Below are 17,808 nucleotides of genomic sequence, written 5' to 3'. Positions count from 1 at the left end.
TGAGACAGCCAGGTATCCCAGAATGCCTCTCACATCTACCAGCAAAAGTTAAAACTACATGTCTAGACATAATAACATGAGGGACATTGGGGGGGTATTTTTCCCAAAGTGAGACGTCAGCTCCAGTCCACTACGAGCATAATAAAAGATTAGTTAGACGGCATACTCCTCATTTAAAAAAACAACATTTTTAACCATATAACACTACCGTCCCGCCAGCGGACCACTGGGTTGTTAAAGGGTTAAACTTGTTTGCTTAAAGGTGCCCTAGATTCAAAAATTAAATTTAACTTGGCATAGTTAAATAACAAGAGTTCAGTACATGGAAATGACATACATTGTTTCCTCCTTCTTATGTAAATCTCATTTGTTTAAAAGACCTCAGAAGAACAGGCGAATCTCAACATAACACTGACTGTTACGTAACAGTCAGGATCATTAATATGTACGCCCCCAATATTTGCATAATGCCAGCCCATGTTCAAGGCATTTCACAAGGGCAGAACGTCTGGATGTGCACAGCAGAATCATCAGACTAGGTAAGCAAGCAAGATCAACAGCGAAAAATGGCAGATGGAGTGATAATAACTGACATAATCCATGATATCATGATATTTTTAGTGATATTTGTCAATTTTCTTTCTAAATGTTTTGTTAGCATGTTGCTAATGTACTGTTAAATGAGGTTAAAGTTACCATCGTTTCTTACTGTATTCACGGAGACAAGAGCTGTCACTAATTTCATTTTTAAATACTTGCAGTCTGTATAATTGATAAACACAACTTCATTCTTTATAAATCTCTCCAACAGTGTAGCATTAGCCGTTAGCCACGGAGCACAGCCTCAAACTCATGCAGAATCAAACGTTAACATCCAAATAAATACAATACTCACACAATTCGAAGCATGCATACAGCATGCATGACGAACATCTTGTAAAGATCCATTTGAGGGTTATATTAGCTGTGTGAACTTTGTAAATGCGCTGTAATATAGTCGAGAGCTTGTGTGGCAGGGAAGATGTGATTGGCAGGGGGCGGGGTCGAGTGTAAATCAGTGCATTGTTAATGATGCCCCAAAATAGCAGTTAAAAAAATGAATTAAAAAAATCTATGTGGTATTTTGAGCTGAAACTTCACAGACACATTCAGGAGACACTTTAGACTTATATTACATCTTGTAAAAACATGTTCTAGGGGACCTTTAAAATTTTTGTGAATAATTTGCTGAATCAGGTACAAAAAGACAATTTGTAACTGCAAAAAATAAATAAAAAAAATTGTAACCCATGGCACCAACTATAGCTGGAGAGGAGAGATTTGGCTGTGGCTAACTTACACAGAAGAGATTTTTTTGTTCAGCACATAAAAATGAACTACTTCATTTCAGACTGCAGTGATGTGGTTTCTCCACTGCATGGATCTTCATGTGTATCTTCAGGTGACTTTTAAAAGAGAAACTCTTTCCACACTGATCACACGTGTACAGCTTCTCTCTGCTGTGGATCTTCTCATGTGTTTTCAGATGGGATGACTGACTGAATCTCTTGTCACAGTATGGACACTTGTAAGGTTTTTCTCCAGTGTGAATTCTCTGGTGCTTTTTTAAATCGCTCCATGTAGTACAAGTCTTCTCACACTCAAAGCACATGTACTCTCTCACACCAGTGTGTGTTTTCTCATGTTCATATAAATATGACAGCAGTGAAAAACTCTTTCCACACACAGAACATGAATGTGGCTTCTCCTTTGTATGAACTCTCAGGTGTCTCTTCAGGTTTGATGCCCAGAGAAACGCTTTGTCACATTGATCACATGTGTGTGGCTTCTCTCCGGTGTGAACTTTCATATGACTCTTAAGATTTCCTCTTTGTGTGAAGCTCTCCCCACATTGATCACATGTGTGTGGCTTCTCTCCAGTGTGAACTTTCATATGATTCTTAAGATGTCCTTTTTGTTTGAAGCTCTTCCCACACTGATCACATGTGAACGGCTTCTCTCCAGTGTGGATCCTCATGTGTGCTTTAAGGGTTGATGATTGACTGAAACTCTTCCCACATTGATCACATGTGAACAGCTTCTCTCCTGTATGAATTCTCATGTGAACCTCAAGATATTGTTTGGTTGAGAAACTCTTTCCACACTGATCACATGTGAATGGCTTCTCTCCAGTGTGAACTCTCATGTGTTCCTTAAGATGATGTTTGGTTGACAAACTCTTTCCACACTGAGTGCAGGTGAAAGATTTCTTGGCTCTTATTTTCTTTAAAAATGTATTTTTAGTGTTTGAGTGACTCAAAGGTTTTTCTCCAGGTTTGTCATGATGTTTCTCCTCCACTTCACTCAGTTCTTCACTCTCCTCCTTCACTTCCATCAGCTCTGAAATGAAAGAAAAAAAAATCATTTAATTTTCAATAAATCAAAATAATTTAAAGAGAGAAATATGAAGTTAAAGGTGATAAAATTGAGACTTGTTGTGACAGACAACTGCTACAAAACATGATCATTTTGATGCATTTGCATAAATTAGTTGCATATGTCCCTGAAACTTTAACATCAATCTTCCAATCGTAAAGGACCAGCTGTCGTTCCAACGACAGAATCCAGTGGTCTGGTGAAGTTATAATGTGTGTACGTCTTTTCAGCGCTCCTGTGAAGTTCACTTAATTTTAGAATTTAATCTCAATTGTACTTTAGCTGCTCGTTTAATCTGACTCCAATTTCAAATGTTTTTACATCAAGATTTACTGAATTCAGACAATCCGCACTGAATGGACGTCTTCTGGCTACAGAATTTCCCAAATAGCCGCTCTGCCACCTTCCCTTAAATAATTCTTAATAATTTATAAATAATATTAAGAAAATAAAGAAAACATTGCTCAGAAATATTTTCAATCAATGACAAAATGATCTAATGTGATATTAACAGCCAAATTTTGACATCAACTTTTAGGTTGATATTTAATTTATTTTCCTAAAACTGTGTAATTATTAAGGGCCGTTCACAGTAGACTTTTCCTTCCACTGACTTCCTTTCATACACATGTGAATGTGGGACACCAGAAACACAAGATCAAGTGAAGTTTGCAGTAAAGTGGAGTAGATTGTATATTTAAAAATTTTGTAGTGATTATTATTTATTTATGTTTTTTAAAAAAATATCACGTCATATCTTGACTGTTGAAAGTTCACATGATCAAAGTCTAGACTGACTGCATCTTTAAATGTGTTATTATCACATTTATCTCCTACATGATTCACTCAACCCTGTTACTTCTGACATGTTTTTCCTCCTTTTAAAGACAGGATTTCTTAAAACTGTGACGCCCAGGAAGTGACATTATCTGGGCTCTTTTCTACAGCATGATGGGAGGACAAGAAAATAATCTCAATACATTGTCTCAGTTTTTACACAAATGAATGACTGCATTCATCAACCCTGTTACCAAAGTTACTGTAAGAAGAGATTTTGCTCAAGTTACACTCACAACCCTGTCAGCCATTCTGGAAAGATCATTTACTTCATAATTTTGGTGTTACAGTTTATTCCTAAAAAATAACAATTGTTGATGAATATGATGATTATGCAATTACTCTATTTTGTTTAAAGTTGTTTTGGCTTTGTAGTAGTTTTATGTAACCCAATTAGTGATGATGCATTAAAATGTATTAAAATGATGTAATGTAGAAAAGCAAACTAATGATATTATGTATGCATGTATACTTGACCATGTTAAAGTAATTTGTATATGACTACTTTACTTACAGTATATGTTAACTATTAAACTGTGGTTTATAGTATATTAAAGTAACATAGAGTAGAAAACATTTATGTATTAGATACAAGAGAATTGTAATGTTGTAGATAAGGCATGTTTTACAGACAAAAACGAGACGGACACAGAGGAGAAGAGCTAAGAGGAGAGCTAACAGGAGGAAAAGCAGGCTACGTCAGAAACACCTTAAAAGGATGGTGGAAGACTTGGCAGCTCTCCAACTGATGACAGCAGAAGAAGATTTAACATCGGCAGTGAACTGTTTGAGTATAAAAGACTGATGAGAAGACAGGCCAGACAGATACTGATTGAGCAGTGTCTCTCGACGCAAGAAACCCAGCTTTTTACACCTTTGATTGAAACTTTGCTTTGTTTAGATAACTTTGTTAATAACCTTTGTTTGCCTTTACTTTTGTTAAATTGTAATTAAATCTATTACTACATTAATTGCAAATAATTGTCTACCGATATTCTTATTACTTAACCCTTGAGCACGAACAGACCACAGAGAAGTCTTCTGAACATATTGTAAGTATTGTTTGAATGCTTATGATTTATATGAAACAAATGTAAACTATTTAGTTTGATCTGATGTTGACAATCAGTATGAAAATTTCTCAAACTTCCCTTTACTGAGCTAGAAAAGAACATTATGTATCATTTCTTAGTTTAACTACATATCTAAATATGCAGAAGTGTTTGAATCTTTCTAACATGAATGTTGTCATTAAAAGTTCAGTATGTATTTGATAGTTTATCTAAATGTGCAAGAACATCAATGTTGTTCAACCTCTTTGTTCTTCAGTTTCTTCAGTGTGTTTCATTCTGCAGGGTTCTGGATCACTCATGTTCTCACTGTCCTCTTCAATAAACCCAGTCTTTGCAGTTTTCAGCTCTTCCTGATGCTCATCTGATGGGAATAATTCTGCATTTATTGATGAACTGCTGTGGGAGGAGCTTCACTGATGATGTGAGTGATGTGGGAGGAGCTTCACTGACTGAACTACAGATTGGTTGGAGGAGCTGATCTGCCCAAATCAAAGATATCAGTTACTGTTTTTGTTTTTATAGGGTTAAAGACCAGAAATCAAATTTTAGTATCTGCATCAAATTAAATGTACATAAGCGAATTTAAATATAAAACCCATTAAATGCAAGTGTCTATTTTAATGTTTCAAATTACTTTTGTGAAAACCAAATGTTTTAATGTCCCATTATCATTTAGTGTAACAGATATATTTATGTAAAAATGAAACAACATTTATTTTGACCAGTACTTAATAAAGTATATAAAAGAGTAAGAGATCATACTAAATTTCATTATATTTTAAAAGTATAAAATTTAAAATGACAATTAAAGAGTATTGTGATCCTTCAATACAGTGTTTCAATGTCAGAAAATGATTCTTGTTCTAAATATGCCTGACAAATTGTTTTATTTCTTTTTTTTGTTTTGTTGCTATATTAACTCCTTTTGTATTTCACTCTTAAACTAATTGCATTAATAATTTATATCCATCTATCGTAAAGCAAATGAGGCAGAATTAGAAACAAAAAGTTATAAATTAAACTTTATTCTGTTTCTTCATTAAAATAATGGCAAATATCTAGAAAATTAGTAAAGAACTGTAAGAAAAACATTTATGGCATGAAGACAGAAATAAACATACATAAACACCATCAAATCCCCTCAGTCTGTTGACAGCAATGAAATGAGCTTTAAGTGTCAATTTACAGCAGATCTGAAGACATAAGCATAATAAATGAGGTGAAAACAGGAACTATTGACATGAAATAAAGAGTGTTTTCAGCGGTTTCTCTGTTAATATTGATGATCCTCGGACTATCAACACTCATTCAACAAGACATTCAGATCATTAGCAGATCATCTCACTTCATTCTGAGTGTTTGATGATAGAAACACATTATTAGAGTCCTATAAACTGCTCTACTGAAAGACAATACTGTTATTTCTCACAACATGATGTGGATAAAACACCAATAATACAAAAACAAACACTAATGACACTCATCTTCATCAACCACTGCTGCTAAATATATATATATGGACTGAAAGTTTGGTTTTCTAATAATAAGTTGATTGCAGGAGTGAAATTAGCTTTATCCAGCAATATTGGAGATGCTGTTACGCGTCCCTCGATCATTTATCCTTCTACACTTAATGCAGTTCAGCATCTGAGGAAGCCTTTTACTCCACAGACTCACATTCTGGTTTATATTTCTGAAAACTTTTATTTTTTTCTTTCACAAGCTGGACTAATAACAGCTGCCATCATGTAAAGTTAAACTTCCCACCAGTCAGCATCCAGTCTGGATGATCATGTGATGTATCAACAACCAATGACAGAGAGCTTTACTTAAACTGAGCTTCAGAACAGAAGCTCAAGAGAGTCTTCTTTCTCCATCATTCCTGAAGATCTTCATCTGCGGCGGCTGAGAACTTTATGATTGAAGTAGATCTGACTATCCTGACCCTACCTGAATAATCACAGGGTTAAAGCTGAATGAAGACTCACCGACTGACAATATATGACCTATGACGTTTGCATATTTTTTGTAGGGGAGAGCAGGGATGTTTTAGACAGAGACATATTTTTGCTGTGGTCAATAAATCACAAGGGTGGTCAATCAATGCCAGGTGGTATTTTGTACAAATGTAGAACGGCTTCAGTATAATTTCACTGTCAACAGAAGATGTTGATGACCTTGTCAGTTGGGACGAAAGTAACACAACAATACAAGCTAAATTGTTTGTGTTACTCTTGTTTTTTTATTGAATATACCCTACTAAGACTTTGTTACTATGTAACTTAAAACATATTTTGTCCTTTATCTTTTCATTTTAAATTTTTGTTTTATTAAATGTTTCAAAAGTAACTTGACAGTACAAACTTGAATCGTTTAAAATATTTGTTTATAGGCCATGTCAATTCATTTTAAAGTCATTCAAAACATTTTTTTTTCAACAGTATGACAGTATATATTCCAAGAAATCAACAAAAACAGCAAAGATACACCACCATGTATCAGGGGCTGCAGAAACAATAGTTAGAAGAAGCTTTGAGAAACCATGGCATATTCTCAGAAGAGTGGGAAAGAGTACAAACAAACAGGAACATAACAGTGGGAGATTAGCCTATTCATTGTCACAGTTGTGACAGATATAATGTTCTGCACCCTCAGTGATAATATCGTTCTCTCCGACAGGCCTGTCGTAAAGATGGAAGCATGATCGTTTAACTGTGTCCTTTGAATTTTGTAAGACTGTCTGTTCAAGTTCCAGCATGCTGCAAAATTAGCAAGATGAAGGTATTTTTCTGATTTAATTGCTACACATCATCATAGGCCTAAGATTTTATTTACCACAATTAAATCAATAATTCAGTTTATTTTTTTCTGACAACGTGATAGTCATTCGTTCTTCCTTCACTTCACAGTTCCCAGATCTGACTCTGAATTCACTGGCTACTCCGGTGCTTTTATAGTTTTCAGCATGTTTCTTTAAAGGATCTGGGTGATCTGGTTAACCGGATGAAAATAACTTACGCCTCACTTTATGTTGTTCCCTCAGAGTTTCTTTCTCTGAAATTGGTCCCAGTTTTCAAGTGTTTATTAATTCATCTTTGGATGCTGGGTTAGTCCCAACACATGCTCTACAGGTGAGCCTGATATGAAACACCAAAAACAATCCTGAGGAGTTTAAATGTAGGATGTCAAAGTCCAAAATGAACAATGCTCATATTAATCTGCAGATTACACAACATAAATATTACAAAACACACACAAATGTCACACATATTGTCAGTCGGTGTGTCTTTTAATCATTCAGCTTTAACCCTGTGATTATTCAGGTAGGGTCAGGATAGTCAGATCTGCCTCAATCATAAAGTTCTGAAGATCTTCAGGAATGATGGAGAAGACGCTTAAGCTTCTGTTCTGAGGCTCAGTTTAAGGAAAGTCTTACAGGAGGCGGTCATGACAATATAAACACTTTTTTATTGGTCACGACAATACAAAACATATAAAACTTAAATCAGCTTAAGCTAAAAAGCTCTATAATCTTCACTTAATGCAGTTCATCTGAGGAAACCTTTCACTCCTCAGACTCTCATTCTTATATTTCTGAAAAATCATTTTAGTGTATTTCATTTACATTGGTTCACACTTTAATTCATCCTCTCTAATCAACATGTAGCCTATACTGGTGATTATACTGAATTTAATACAGATCACTGCTTTGATATCTTAAATATGAGATGATTCTGTATTATTAACTCTACTTTGTGCTGCTCTTTATTTCGAAAGGTTTTGTGATTATTGTCTCTTCTGTTCTAATTTCACTACTGCAATCAATGTACTTATTATTAGAAAACCAAACTTTCAGTTCATATCTATCATATTGCTGTAGTTATTCATCTTTAGTGGTTGATGGTGAGTGTGTGTTGGTTTTTGTATTATTAATGTCATATTGTGAGAAATAACAGTATTGTCTTTCACTAGAGCAGTTTATAGGAGTTTCTCACATATCACTCCAATAATCAGTTTCTAACAGCAAACACTCAGAATAAAGTATTGATGATCCTCAGACTATCAACACTCATTCAACAAGACATTCAGATCATCAGCAGATTATCTCACACTCTTTATTTCATGTCAATAGTTCCTGTTTTCACCTCATTTATTATGCTGATGTCTTCAGATCTGCTGTAAATTGACACTTAAAGCTCATTTCATTGCTGTCAACAGACTGAGGGGATTTGATGGTGTTTATGTCTGCTTATTTCAGTCTTTATGCTTTCAACTGTTTTTCTTGCAGTTCTTTACAACTTTTCTAGACATCTGTCATTATTTTAATGAAGAAACAGAATAAAGTTTCCAATGAATTGTGGTTGCTGGATGTAAACAAAACATGTCATACCCATGTCATTATACACATTTGTGTCCTTATTTGTCACAAAAACACCACCCAATATCCTACACACAGTTTGGTGAAGACTAAAATGTACCTCTGCTACATGGCAAACCAGAATAGCTTTGGCGAAATCTCAGACAAGTTCAGTTTGTCCCATTCATCTGCACACAGGTAGAAAGTTTACACAGGTGTAACATTTCTGCTAGAAAACTGATTAACAGACTGCCTCTAGAATGTAAGAATATATAATAGATACACATAACAGTATCTATATAGTGAGCTATGAGTGCATAGATTTTTTCCAGATCTTAATAGTTTAATTTGGCATTTTAAACTGTTTAACAGTTTTCTGTTGATTTTTATTTCATTTAGGTCAGGGTGTGTTTGCAAAAATCTCACAAAGGTTCCTTTATTCTCAAGTACAGAGGAACATCAGTGGAAAAAGGGAAATTGGGAAAATATTATATTAATAATAATTGTGATCATGCGGCGAACAACCGTATAGGTCCAAAAAAACAAAAAATTGAGATAACCATGTGACTTCAATGTATGTGTGCCACTTTGTATACTGAATCACTTTGGGGGGTGTTCGCACAACCAAAACTCTGAGTTTAAAATTTTAAAATAGTCTCACACGGAAAAACTGTTTATGTCCACTAACGAAAAATGGAGACGCTGGTTGCTTTCATGTCTGCTGCGGACATTAATAGGCAAAACGTCGGCAAAAAAAGGAGAGCAAACATGAATGAATGGAAGGACAGAGCAAGGAAGTCTTTGAGGGATGCTGGGAAACCATCCCAGCAAACAATGACACGTGGGGCCCAGATGGGTTAACTACAGGTTCCATGGGTACTGTGTGGGCATGGGCTTTGGTTGGGTGAAATCAGCGGGTCCCATGTAGGTTTTGTAGTACGAGTCCCACATAGGAAGCCCATATCAGCTGATTACATGGGCCCCATAAGGGACAGGCATGGGCCAAGTGGGCATGGGTTTGATCTGGGAACACATATATGGGTCTTGAATGGCATATTTATGGGCCAAGTGGACATGGGTTTGAACTGGGAATGCACATATGGGTTCTGCATAGAATTTTTATGGGCCAAGTGGGCATGGGTTTGAACTGGGAACACATACAGTAGGTGGCCATCCAAAACGGTGTTTCTACCGCCGCGTCGCAAAGTGCACTTGCAGCTTTTGACCGCTGAGTGGCGCTTTAACCACATGTTATCCAACAAATGCATCAAAGCACATTTATCTTTATGCAACATGTAAATTTCCTCATATATTAGGCCTATATTTATCACAAATACGTTTTTTATTTATATTTTAAACTCCTTTAATAAAACAGCATGGATTTTTGACATGCACATAGGCTACTTTGTTATTCGTTACCTGTCTTTATTTGACAGATAGGAAAAATATAGCCTATCTGTTTGGACACTGATTAATAAATTGTTGCGTGTTTCATGAATTATATTCCTTTATTTTAGTAAAACGTGAGTCACTGAATAATTTCGCTCCCATTATTAAGGCGTCATAAAAACAACTGCAACTCCTGCAGCAGCATTTAAATGCAGGAGTGTATTCTATTCCTTAAAATATCAAATTCAGAAACAACACATTCCAGCGGGTAGATCACCTCTTATTTAACACAGACCTACGAATTTATTATCGAATTGAGATATTTCTTTCTTTTTAGGTAATTATTCGCTGAGTTTAAGTTCATTTTTGAGACGTTTTCAGTTTCTCGCAGAGAGACAGCTAAAAGCTCACCCTGTTTTTATTTATTGTACTAAAGCACAAGGTTTTGTTGTTATCGTGAGCGTACAAATAAAAGTAGACCATTTGTATTCTTGTACTAATCTGTAGGCTATCGCCAAAAATGACGGAAGGCCTGTTTTAAGTTGTTTCTGTCATGAGGAGAAAATCCATCAGAACACGCCGGCGCTTTCGTCGACCAGAGGGATAAAAATGTAACCAATTTAATTTCATATTTATATTTAAATATTGGGCTATAGCCTAATATATTTTTTTAAAGATGTCACCAATGTTGATTATGAAAAGTGAATAGCATGACGGATGCGCAATGTTGGGAGACAAATGCAGCGGGTCAGACATAAGTTCGACCAATTCATTAAGTTTTGTTTTATAGTAAGTCTTTCTTTAAAATGAATTTCGTTTTGTAGAAATTGTATCTTAATTTCAATCAATGTTTCATCAACCAATTGCCTATATTTAATTAGGAAGAAGACCATGAACGTTGGGAGTGGAATGGAAACGAAACCATGTTTCCGCGGCCTTTGAATAAGGCTGAAGCAATAGACGTCTTTCTGTTTTTATTAAATTTCTTAAATACATGTCTTTGTTACTTAATTAATTGATAAGATGTTTTGGTCTAACAATATATTTTAGCTGCTCTAAATTCTAAATTAGACACAAATTTGCGCATATATAGGCTATATAAGGTTCCCTTCTAGGCAGGCGCGTAATTTGCTGTTTCGGCCGCAAATTTTCAGTAATTTCGATCGGTGCATCAAATGATATAGGCCTAAACTAAATTCATGTATTTACAGTAAAATAATAAACAAATACCTAAATCTAGACTTATTGGCTATGTTATACATTTGGGCAATATATAATAATAATAATAATATCTCAGCAAAGACCGAACATATTTATTTGTCTCGGCACACAACCACTAACAGTAACACAGTAACACAGCGCATCAAAGCTTGCTGTTGTCTTGGCTACCTTACAAACGGCGATGGAAACAACAGTGAATTTCCCCCTTTTGTGGTAATTTAGCACAAGTTTCTATGGTATTCTGCTTGCATTTTTGGGCTTCAGTTGGATGCTTTATTTTTATCTTTAGTCAATTGAGTTTAGTTCTACACAATTACGAACAAAAAAAAAAAAAAAACGTTATCCCAATAATCAACATTTTGTTATTCAACAAGTTTCTGCTATAGAGTTTCCGCCTAATCTGACTCTCCACAATGGACTACACAATGCATATGAATATTTTATAGGCCTATTTGTATTTTGACTGCAGTTAAGAGCAAAATGACGAGAACAAGATTCTTTATTAAATATTCTTACTTTGTGCAAAACATATAGGCATCTGATCTGTACATTGTACTTCTATAACATAAATTATTAAATTATAGTTCAGATGAACCGTACAAACCCAATCTTGTTTTTTGCTATTTATTTAGGCCTATTTATTTATATCAGCAGATCTGTGTTGATTCAGTTCATTTCAATAACTGCTGATGTTGCAAACTGTGGTTAAGCTGTAAAGCAGCTCGAAAGAATTGACCAAGATATGAAACATTATGGCTCCATATTATTAGAACAATAACTGTACAGAATCTTTACTGCCATCCAATGTTCCTTAAAGACAAAGAAATAAAATAAAAATGTTAAAGAAAAACAAACAAAAACAACAAACCGATTGTGTTCCATTTATATATCAATGTATAATTTTTAGATTATCTTGTGTGTATAAAAAGCACTCACCCAACCTAACAGTGTTTGACAAGTTTGAGATGGGGGAAGGGCGCTTTGTTTAAAATGTTTGTCACCAAAGCCATTAATCCAGAGGGCGGGAGACTCAAAATATTAACCTAAGCCATGCGCGACAGACCTTTTTGCAATCTTAGTGCTTTTTGTTAATTTTAGCATCCTGATCTGATCATATGAAATAAGCTGACGAAATACATAATTGTTAGACTCTGTTGTGAGTATTTGCAGTAAGTTTCTTTATTTGTTTGTATTATGGAGATTTGCAGTGTTTTGCAGTGTTTCACGCTCCACTCCAGAAGTTCCGAATGGGATCAACCCTCCCCCCGCGCGTTTGCCAGCGTCTGCTGCTGCCGAGCAGAGTATGTGCGAAGTTTTGACTGGAGCGAGGAGGGATTTTGTAAAAGTCGGAGCGTCGTGTTTTTTTGTTTGTTTATTTGTTTGTTTGTTTGTTTTTTTTTAAATCTGCAAGAAATGTTATGAGTTTTGCATGTGGTAGGAAAAAAAGTTTGCACAATAAGTCACTACGCAAATGTGTCTAAGTAGACCAGCTAAAATATATTGGTCGACCAAAAACATCTTATCAATTATTTAAGAAATAAAGACATGTAATAAAGTAATTGTCACAGACACGCCAGGCTCCACCTCACCACAGTACCCACGCACCCAATCACCAGCTTAGTAATCACCGCCACCTGCATCTCATTCACTCTGCAATCACCAGCACTACAAAGCCACCACACTCACACACACTCACTGTCCGGTCTCATTTGCACTACTTCATGTAAATGCTTACCTTAAGGACTCCCCATCGACATACTTACCTGCTCCAGCGATCTCCTTCATCTCCTGGTCCCTTCGTGTGCTTACCCTTCTCTGTGTGTGTGTGTGTGTGTGTGTGTGTGTGTGTGTGTGTGTGTGTGTGTGTGTGTGTGTGTGTGTGTGTGTGTGTGTGTGAGTGTGTGAGTGTCTCCAACGTCTCCCTCCATCTCATCTCAGCTCCTGGATCCACAAACCATACAAGGACAGTATTACTTTATATTCATCTCTCAAGAACCTGATAACAGCCATTTTCACTCTGTGTTCCACGCATTGTTCAATAAAGCTCACCTGGATTGCTTTTATCTCTGCCTCCGTGTCTATATCATAACAGAAGACCGGACCATAACAACTTAACGGCATGAGCACCAACGATCCATTCCAGGAGCTCGTGGACGTGCTGCGTCGAGCACTCACACCACAGCCCTCAACATCGTCATTCCTCAACACGGCTGTCTCCGCACCCACCAGCACCGCTCCTTCACCTGCATTCACCGCCAGTCCCATGGCCAAACCGGCGCCCTACTCTGGATCGGCGGAGGAATGCAGCGGATTCCTTCTCCAATGTGAACTGGTCCTGGAGATGCAGCCGCACCTCTACACCACAGACACGGCTAAAATAGCGTTCATTATTTCACAACTGCAAGGGAAGGCTCTGCAATGGGCAGATTCGCTATGGACCCAGAAAGGCCCAGTCGTCCAATCCTATTCGGCGTTCGTCTCCCACTTCCGGGAAGTATTTGGGAAGCCTCTGACGGATTCCTCGACTGGTGAGAAACTTTATAATCTAAAGCAAAGAAACCTCTCTGTTAACGAATATGCCTTGCAGTTTCGAACGCTAGCCGCCACCAGCGGATGGAACGAGCAAGCCCTCATCACCACGTTCCGTCAGGGGCTGGAACCCTCCGTGCGGCTGCATCTCGCTGCATACGAGGACTCCATGGGATTAGAACGCTTCATCCAACTCGCCATCCGCGTGGGGTCCCGTATGCAGTCGTGTATTCAGGGACATCAGGGCCAGTCATCCACCACCAACCTCCTCCGTCAGCTCCCCAGAACCAGCCACAGAACCCATGCAAATTGATCATTCTCGTCTCACCCCTAACGAAAGACAAAGAAGGCTGACCCTGAATCTCTGTCTCTATTGCGGGACTATGGGGAATAATCTCTCCACATGCCCAATACGTCCTCCTCGACCCGTGGTGAGTGCAATATTTCCCTCCATTCAGAAAATGAAACCACTCACTACAACTGTAACCCTTACTGCTGCTAACATCTCTGTTCCAGTGGTGGCGCTCCTTGATTCAGGGTCAGCCGGAAACTTCATCTCAGGCACCCTCTGTAGACAACTCAACCTCAAGATCTCTCCTTCACCGACGAGCTATCAAATCCACTCCATCACGGGCAAACCCCTAAGCCGCAAACACATCCGTCATTGCGTGGGCCCACTTCAACTCAGCATCGGAATCCTGCACACTGAACACATCCATTTGCTGGTTCTGGAGGAATCCACCGCTGACGTGGTTCTAGGGCGCCCGTGGCTGGAACAACACAACCCAAACATCTCCTGGCTCACGGGCGAAGTCCTGAAGTGGGGCAAGCACTGCTTCCCAGCGCTTCCTGTTCCGAAATCTCCACTCTCCAAGTCTCTTCTCGTGAACGCCACTTCCATCGAGAGCCCTGTTGAGAAGCGCTCCGTGGATGTTCCCCCGGACTACGCCCCCTTCAGTGACGTGTTCTGCCCGCAACGCGCCTCCAAGCTTCCTCCACACCGGCCATGGGACTGCGCCATCGATCTGCTGCCGGGTGAACCAGTGCCCAGGGGACGCATATACCCCCTGTCCATACCGGAGGAGAAGGCCATGGAGGAATACATCAAAGAGGCACTCGAACAAGGTTACATCCGCCCGTCTACTTCCCCTGCTGCTTCAAGCTTCTTCTTCGTGGTAAAGAAGGACAGAGGCTTGAGGCCCTGCATCGATTACCGTGCCCTCAACAAGATCACCATAAAATTCCGCTACCCTCTTCCCCTCGTCCCAGCGGCCCTGGAACATCTCCGCAGTGCCACTGTGTTCACCAAGTTGGACCTCCGCAGCGCGTACAACCTCATCCGGATACGTGAGGGGGACGAGTGGAAGACCGCCTTTGTCACGCCCACAGGACACTACGAATACCTTGTGATGCCGTATGGCCTGGTCAACGCCCCCTCCGTATTCCAGGATTTCATCCACGAGGTGCTCCAGGAGTTTCTCCATAAGTCCGTTCTGGTTTATATTGATGACATCCTTATCTACTCCCGGAGCTTGGCCGAACATCGCCACCACGTTGCGGAGGTCCTCCAGTGCTTACGGCAGTTCCATCTCTTCCTCAAGGCTGAAAAATGCTCGTTTCATCAACCCTCCGTCCAGTTCCTGGGGTATGTGATTGATCACAGTGGCATCCGGATGGACGAGGGGAAGGTCTCCGCAATACAGTCCTGGCCCACTCCTACTACTATCAAAGAACTCCAAAGATTCCTAGGCTTCTCCAACTTCTACCGCCGGTTTATCAAGAATTACAGCACTATCGTCAGTCCACTCACCAACCTACTCCGTCACCAGCCCAAGTCTCTGTCCTGGTCTCCACAAGCCACCAATGCCTTTGAGACCCTGAAGAAGGCCTTCACCACCGCTCCCCTCCTCGTCCACCCTAACCCGGACCTCCCGTTCATCGTGGAGGTGGACGCATCTACCACCGGAGTGGGAGCGGTCCTTTCACAGCAGCAGGGGACACCAAGTAGACTCCATCCATGCGCCTTCTTCTCCCGCAAGCTCAACCCGGCGGAGGTCAACTACGACATCGGTGACCGCGAACTCCTGGCCGTCAAGCTTGCCCTTGAGGAGTGGAGGCATTGGTTGGAGGGAGCTACTCACCCGTTTCAAGTTCTCACTGATCACAAAAACCTCGAATATCTGAAGGCCGCTAAGAGACTCAACCCTCGCCAAGCTCGCTGGGCTATGTTCTTCTCTAGATTCAACTTCTCCATCTCCTACCTACCTGGTTCTAAGAATACTAAAGCTGACGCCCTATCTCGCCTCTATGCTCCTGAGGAAAAGCCCAAAGAGCCTGATACTATTCTGCCGGAGTCCATCTTCGTGAGCCCCATCCAGTGGTCCGAGGAAACCATTCCCTCCGCCAATGCCTCCACACGCACTCCGCCGGGTTGCCCCCAAGGCTTGCAATACATCACACGGGCACGTCGCACTCCACTCCTGCACAGCATCCACTCTTCACTTGGCACTGGTCACCCGGGGGTCAAGGAGACCCTCTCGTTGCTCAAACAACGCTTCTGGTGGCCCAACATGGCCAACGATGTCAGGAGGTACGTGCAGGGCTGCAGGGAGTGCGCCATCTCCAAGAGCCCACGCCATCTTCCTACCGGCAAGCTCTTTCCTCTGCCCGTTCCTGAGAGACCCTGGTCACACCTGGGAGTGGACTTCGTCACCGATCTCCCCGAGTCTGACGGTCACACATGCATCCTGGTGGTAGTGGACCGCTTCTCAAAGTCCTGCCGATTGATACCCCTGGAGGGTCTACCTACCGCCATGGCCACCGCAGAACTAATGTTTAATCATGTTTTTCGCTATTATGGATTACCTGAAGACATCGTCTCCGACAGAGGACCCCAGTTTGTCTCCCACGTCTGGAAAGCCTTCTTCTCCCTCCTGGGTGTGTCCGTCAGCCTATCGTCTGGATACCATCCTCAGTCGAAAGGGCAGACGGAACGGAAGATCCAGGAGATCGGCCGCTTCCTGCGTACCTTCTGTCACGGCCACCAGAACTCCTGGAACCAGTACCTGGGTTGGGCCGAGTACGCACAGAACTCCCTCCGCCAAGCTTCAACTGGACTAACACCCTTCCAGTGCGTACTCGGCTACCAACCCCCGATGTTCCCCTGGGACGGGGAACCCTCCGACGTTCCGGCAGTCGACTACTGGTTCCGGGAGAGCGAGAGGGTGTGGGACTCAGCTCACCACCAGCTGCAGAGGGCCCTGCGCAGACGCAAGATGGCAGACCTTCTGACCCGGCTGGTAGACAGGAGCCTCGGAGCGTCGAAGGTCTGGCTGTCCACCCGGGACATCAGGATGCGTCTGCCCTGCAAGAAGCTGAGTCCCCGCTTCATTGGCCCATTCACCATCCTTCGGCAGATCAACCCCGTCACCTATCGCCTCCAACTCCCGGCACAGTATAGCAGAATTCACCCCACATTTCACGTGTCTCTACTCAAACCTTACCACCCTTCTGTTGTTCCCTCCACAGAGCCTGACGTGGCAGCCGCCGAGCCCCCCCTTCCACTTCTCCTAGAGGACGGCACAGCCTACGTGGTCCACGAGATCCTGGATTCCCGGCGCCGTGGTGGTAAACTCGAATACCTCGTGGACTGGGAGGACTATGGTCCCGAAGAACGCTCATGGGTTCCCAGGAATGATATCCTTGATCCTCTTCTGTTACAGAACTTCCATACCAACCATCCAGACAGACCCGCCAGGCTCCACCTCACCACAGTACCCACGCACCCAATCACCAGCTTACTAATCACCGCCACCTGCATCTCATTCACTCTGCAATCACCAGCACTACAAAGCCACCACACTCACACACACTCACTGTCCGGTCTCGTTTGCACTACTTCATGTAAATGCTTACCTTAAGGACTCCCCATCGACATACTTACCTGCTCCAGCGATCTCCTTCATCTCCTGGTCCCTTCGTGTGCTT

At 40.6% G+C, this 17,808-nt stretch overlaps 1 pseudogene; it reads right to left on the bottom strand.

Annotated features, from left to right (window-relative positions):
- Window positions 1–17,808, bottom strand: part of LOC137005151 (uncharacterized) — a 1,346,463-nt pseudogene that overhangs the window by 1,107,729 nt on the left and 220,926 nt on the right.

This window comes from Chanodichthys erythropterus, chromosome 3 (genome assembly GCF_024489055.1).
Source record: "Chanodichthys erythropterus isolate Z2021 chromosome 3, ASM2448905v1, whole genome shotgun sequence".
NCBI lineage: Eukaryota > Metazoa > Chordata > Actinopteri > Cypriniformes > Xenocyprididae > Chanodichthys > Chanodichthys erythropterus.
This window is presented reverse-complemented; position numbering and strand designations above follow the sequence as displayed.